We start from the raw sequence: 6,000 nt of genomic DNA, 5'->3' as shown, positions 1-6,000 counted from the left end.
GAGATTCGGGCCGGGAGAGGGTCCGCGCGGTTGTCTCCCAAGGCACACCCACCCGCCCCGATCCTTCCCCGCCAGGCCAGGCCGGCTGCCCTGCAGGCAGCGGGTCCCGGCCGCCCAGCGCCGAAGCGGGGCAGCCCGCCGTAGCGCCCTCGCCCGGGGGGCACCCTGGCCCGAGCCTGGGGCGCGCGCCCGGCCGGGCCTGGGCGGCCGGGGCGCGGGAGGAGCAGGCGCGCCGGCCGCGCGCCCTCTGGTGGCCGCCGCGGGCAAGAAGCGGGAGCGCGGGTGCCCCCCGCGACGCCGCGCGGCGGGGGCGACGGCAGCCCGGGATTCCCGCGGCGCGCGCCCTTTTCTCCGAGGAGGAAGCACTTTTGGATGGGCCGGAACTTATGTAAAAAAAATCAATGAGGTCGACGGGGACACCCGGTCTATAAGGCGGGAGAGACGCCCCCGCGCTCGGGGCCCGCGGGGCGGCGCCGGGGGGAGCCGCGCCGCCCGGAAATGGTGCCTATTGTCGCGGCGGCGCGCGGCTCCGCTCGGGCCCCCGGCCGAGGGGCGCGCCCGCGGGGAGGCGGCGGGCGAGGAGCAGCCCCCAGGGCCCCCGCCCCGGCCGCCGCCGCCCTTTGTCCGCCGCCAGCCCCGCCCCGCCGCCCGGGCCTCGCCCCTCGCGGGGAGCAAAGCCCGTCCCTGCCGCCGAGGACACCTCCTCCGGGAGGGCAGCTGACGGGCTGTGAGTCACAGGAGCCGCCCGGACCCGAACGCAGGTCTCCGGGGCCCGCGGGAGCCTCTGGCGGGCGAGGGAACCGCACCCCAGTCCCCCGCGGCGGCCGAGGCGCAGAGGCGGGGAGAAAGCCGTCCCAGCCCCTGCGAGGGAGGCAGTTTGCTGCCCGAGTCCCCGGCACCCTCTGGTTTTCAGAAATCGCCCTTTCTTTGCAAAGCCCGGTCAAGAGGCGCCGCTTCCTGGACTGTGAAGTCAGAACAGGGCGAGAGGGAGTTGCCGCCGCTGCTTCTGAGGATTTGATTTGGTCCCAGCGCCGCGTTCTGCGAGCACAGGCCTCGGGCCTTGCCTTCCAGGGCAGGACTGAAGCAGCTCGGATGGACGTGGGGAGCAGGGGGAGATGGTGCGGAAGTCGGCGGGGGTGGGGTGGCGGAGTGGTTGCTGCTGGAAGTCAGAGGCAGATGGGGGACGAGTAGAGAGCCCCCCACCAGGGCCTCTGTCTGCCTCCGGGCTCTGGAACCTGGCACACGGCAGGGGTTCAGTAAATACATGTCTAAGTGTCTATTAGGATGAAGGAGGGACTTGAGCTGCCTGGACTCCAGCTGAGTAGAGGCGGCTGGAAGGATCTGAGGGGACTGTTTGGAGCCTGGCAGCCCAGGGGCTTTGAGGGGCAGTGAGGAGCCGCCTGGAAGAGAGAGGCTCAGGGCTGTGTCTGGGTTGGAGAAGATGGGCCCAGCGGGGATGAAGTTGAGGAGGGTCTGAGGGCTGGTAGAGGTTGGTGAGGGCCCCGGGGAAGCGTCCCCTCTGAGGGCTGGAGCTGACTGCTTGTAAAAGTGACACCTGACAGCTGTACACACAGAAGATTCATCACCAGCAAGTGTTTCCCCAGCCCAAGCCTCTCTCCAGCTCCTCCCTGAAGAGTGCTCAGTCGTGCTGGCCATGGGCGGCCTGCTCAGGTGAGGCCCTGTCAGGCCAGGAGAGGCCCAAGTGGGCGCTCACCAAGCCTCTTATATCCCCGATAAGGCAGCAAAGTCATCTCCCGTGGCTGTAGAAACTGCCTGTCAGTCACATGCTCCACTCTAAACATCTGAGGGAACTACTTGCACCACCAGCAGCCGCTGGATGCATGGATCATGGGTTATTGCACTTTTCAGGGTCCCTCACACAAGTAGTCCCACCTGAGAGGGACTCCCAGGGCTCAGAAAACAAAGAGGGACCAACGGAGTCTAGACTGCTGCCACTATTTGGGCTACAGTGCTGCTGGACGCAGCCCCCTCACCTGCCATCACTCAGCTGTAAGCTCTGCTCCTGGGGGAACTCACACTGCCCAAACCAGGGTCTGTGCTTGCACCCCATTGCCCAGGAGAGGGGGTGCCCTACAGCCTCTGAAGTGGGAGGAAAGGCCCTGCCTCCTAGGATGACTCACAGGTTGCCCCCAATGGGAGGGCAGTGTGAATGCTGACAGCCCACCAAGTGTTTGATGCTGAGAGCCTCAGAGGTCTTCAGCTGGAGGGGCTGGACCACATAAGGCTCTGAAAGGCCCCCTCCCCCGCGCTGGGGATGATGTAGAGAGGCACCGCTAGCCAAGGCCTGAACGGAGTTTCAACCGCCAGGTGTGAGGCTGAGAAGGCCATCCTGAGGGGAGGGGAGCAGAGCCACTGGGGACCCTGATGGCGCAGGAGCGGGGGCTGGGAATTGGATCAGAAGCCCAGGGCTGTTTCCCCGGGAGAGAAGCAGGAAGTCAGGTTAGGTTTTTGTTTGTTTACTTACCTCTTAAAAATTGAAAAAGAGGACTTCCCCAGTGGTCCAGGGAAAGATTCCGAGCTCCCAGTGCAGGGGGCTGGGGTTGGATCCCTGGTCAGGGAACTAGATCCCACATGCCACAACTAAGACCTGATGCAGCCAAATACACAAAAGAAAACAACACACACACACACACTGAAAAGAAGATATGAGATATGCAGTAAAGTTGTGTAAAACAAAAGGCCTCCTTCACTCTTCCCACCCCCTCCCACCAGGTTGTGTGTCCTGACTAGCCCTCTTAGACATTTTAAACTGATGTGAAAGCCATAGGTCGGGTTTGGGTTGGTCTTTTTTAGTGCCTGGAATCATGCTGTATATGTCATTCTGTGATATGCTTGTTGGAAGTGTTTCCAGTCCTGCATACTCCTTTTAGCTACTACATAACGTTCCACAGAATCAGTGTTCACTCTTTTTTTCCTATTCTAACCAGATGATTTTATTGAGGAGAAGGAAATGGCAACCCACTCCAGTGTTCTTGCCTGGAGAATCCCAGGGACGGGGGAGCCTGGTGGGCTTCCGTCTAAGGGGTCACACAGAGTCGGACACGACTGAAGTGACTTAGCAGCAGCAGCAGATAGTTCAGTTGGTAAAGAATCTGCCTGAAATGCAGGAGATCCTGGTTCGATTCCTGGGTCGGGAAGATCCACTGGAGAAAGGATAGGCTACCCACTCCAGTATTCTTGGGCTTCTCTCATGGCTCAGCTGGTAAAGAATCCGCCTGCAATGTAGGAGACCTGAGTTTGATCCTTGGGTTTAGAAGATCCCCTGGAGTAAGGGAAAGGCTACCCACTCCAATATTCTGGCCTAGAGAATTCCATGGACTGTATAGTCCATGGGTTTTAAAGAGTCAGACATGACTGAGCAACTTTCACTTTTCAGAAAACGTAACCAGTGAATTGATAGTGCCTTGCTTAACAGGCTGCTGATAATCACTGGATCCAGACCCATGCACCAATCCTCACAGCCATCCTAGGACCACACACTTTGGAAGGAGTGACGTCCCCCTGTCCCTGTTTGGGTCATTTATTTCTTGCAGTCCTGTTCCACCTTTGAAAATGTTTAGGTTTTTTTTTTTGGCTGTGCCACATAGTTTATGGGATTTTAGTTCTCTGACCAGGAACTGAAATCATATCCTTGATAGTGAAAGTGTCCTAACCACTGGGGAATTCCCGCACCTTTGAAAATGCTTCGGTTCCTCTCAGGTTGAATCCCTGTAAAGTCCCTGTGAGTTGGAAGGATGAAATATCCGTATTTTCCTTTTATAGTTAAAACCAGATCTTGATCGGGAGTTCCCTGGTGGTCTAGTGGTTATCATTTGGCACTTTCACTGCTGTGGTCCATGTTCAGGGAATTGAGATCCCATAAGCCTCGTGGTGGGGCCAAAACAAAAACAAAAACCAAAGTCTTGATCAAAGGGGTTCACTGACTTTTCCAAAAGCTTTCGGGGACTCCCTCCAGCACCTGCTGGGCCACCCACCAGTTTGCACCACATTTTTCCAATTCCTGAGTGTACCTGTGACGATGTCTTTGAAAGGTGGTTGGTTAACTTTTCTTCTTATTATTAAAAACACTTGGATGGGAAGCTAGAAAGGGAGAACGCGATGAAGGAGGGTAAGTTCTGACTGGGGGAGGTATGAGCGTCCTCGTTCAGTTTTTCTGTCACTCTGGGAAGAAGGAAATTAAAAAGCTGTGAACTTCCCATTACTGAAACTGCAGCAGTGGATTCCTGATGACTGCTGGGTTAAAGGAGCATCTGATTTGTTTCTCACTTCAGCATTTCACACTGCAAGGCATATTCTCTTACCTGCGCTACTCTCATTAAAAAATATTTTTCCTTTCTAAAGATTTTGAAAGGAAAGTCAGTTTTGTTCCCATTTTCCTTTTCTTTCCATGAGGCAACTTCTGGAACAGAAGAATGTGAGCCTTGATTCACAGGATGCTGCTTTCTGGCCAGCAGCCCACCTTTCCCTCTGCCCCTTGGATTTCGTTTTCCTACAGTGTTCCCCGTCTCGATGGACATTCGGGTCGTGTCATTATGCCCACTTTTGTGCATACATTTGAGGACAGTGCTGGGTGGGACTTGAAGGGGAGAGTCTTGATGTGAGTCCCTGCCCATCTCAGGAGAAGGAGTGTTGACTTGGCATCCAGCAGGCACCCCACTGCCTTCCAAGTCTAGTGGGAGACTGGCTGGCCTGTGGATTTGGGATTTAAAAGTCCAAAGGCAACCGAGTGACTAGGTAAATTGCTGGGTTTGCTTCGGGCTTCAGAAAAGGCTGCGGGCCAGGTCGGCCCACTTGCGTCCACTAGATGGCGCCAAAGCCGGTACGATGAGGCCTGGGCATTGGAAGCCTCGTTGCAGCAAGGGTTCCTGCTCCTGACCCCTTAGTTCCCGCACCTGACCCCTTCATCTCACTGGTGAAGATTCTCCAAAGGCGTCAGGTGCCTCACTTAAACACCTTGGAGGGCTTCCCTGGTTAAATACACAGGGTGCCAATAAACAGCCTTGTTTGTACACCTTTCTCAATCCTGAATCAGTCGATTTTTCCATACAAGGTTCTGTTGCTTCTTGACCCCCAAATAGCAGATTCATTAACAAAATCATATTGTTTTAGGTCACTACCTTCTGGGGGCGATGTTGTTTCACAGCACTGGGAAATGAAACATAAAACCTAAAGTTGGGGTGACCAATCATCTCAGTTTGGTGGGGACTAAAAGGTTTCTGGGGACTCAAGACGTTCAGTGCTGACACTGAGGGAGTCCAGGCACACGGATAAAGCAGTGGTTCTCAGACTTGCATGTGCATCTGGAACAGCTGGAGATTTACTAACTCACAGATGGCTGGGTCCCACCCCTAGAATCTAGTGGGTATACAGTGGGGTCCAATAATTTGCATTTCTATCAAGTTCCCAGGTGCATTGCTGTTGCTGGCTGGCACCTTCCAGAAGGCTGGCCTGAATGAAAGACTGAGTTCAGTACCTGCAAATCCCAGTTTACTGACGTCCCCGTACTTTCTCTGTGTGATCCAGCAGTGCGGCAGGAAATGGAGGAGGCCGAGGTCCTCTGAGTGCCAGCCAGGAGGAACCCACATCCTCCTGGGAGGGTGGCCAGGCGCTACGGTTACAAGGCTACGCCCAGAAGTGCCCCGCCTCCTTGGCACCCGCTTCCCAGAGGGAACCTCAGCCCCTGGGGAGGAGCGAAGTGAACAAACAAATGTAGAGATCGGCCCTTGGCCAGGGAGGGTGCGTGCAGGTCCCCACCCTTCAGGAAGCAATCCAGAGCAACCTGAAGGCAAGCAAGCCTGTGCAAGGGAAACCACCCACCTCCCAGAGTCATGAGTTTTAGAGCTAGAGAGGGTCTCTGCAATCATTGGGTCAACCTCCTCTTTTTAATGGGGTAGAGGTGGGGGACATGGGCTTAGCCGGGAAGACAGGCTGTGAGTTGACATGTCAAGACCACCCATCAGGAACGAGGTGCAGTCAGAA

The sequence above is a fragment of the Moschus berezovskii genome, chromosome 17, assembly GCF_049115385.1.
Source record: "Moschus berezovskii isolate FMDL1 chromosome 17, NW_MosBer_1.0, whole genome shotgun sequence".
Classification (NCBI taxonomy): domain Eukaryota; kingdom Metazoa; phylum Chordata; class Mammalia; order Artiodactyla; family Moschidae; genus Moschus; species Moschus berezovskii.
This window is presented reverse-complemented; position numbering follows the sequence as displayed.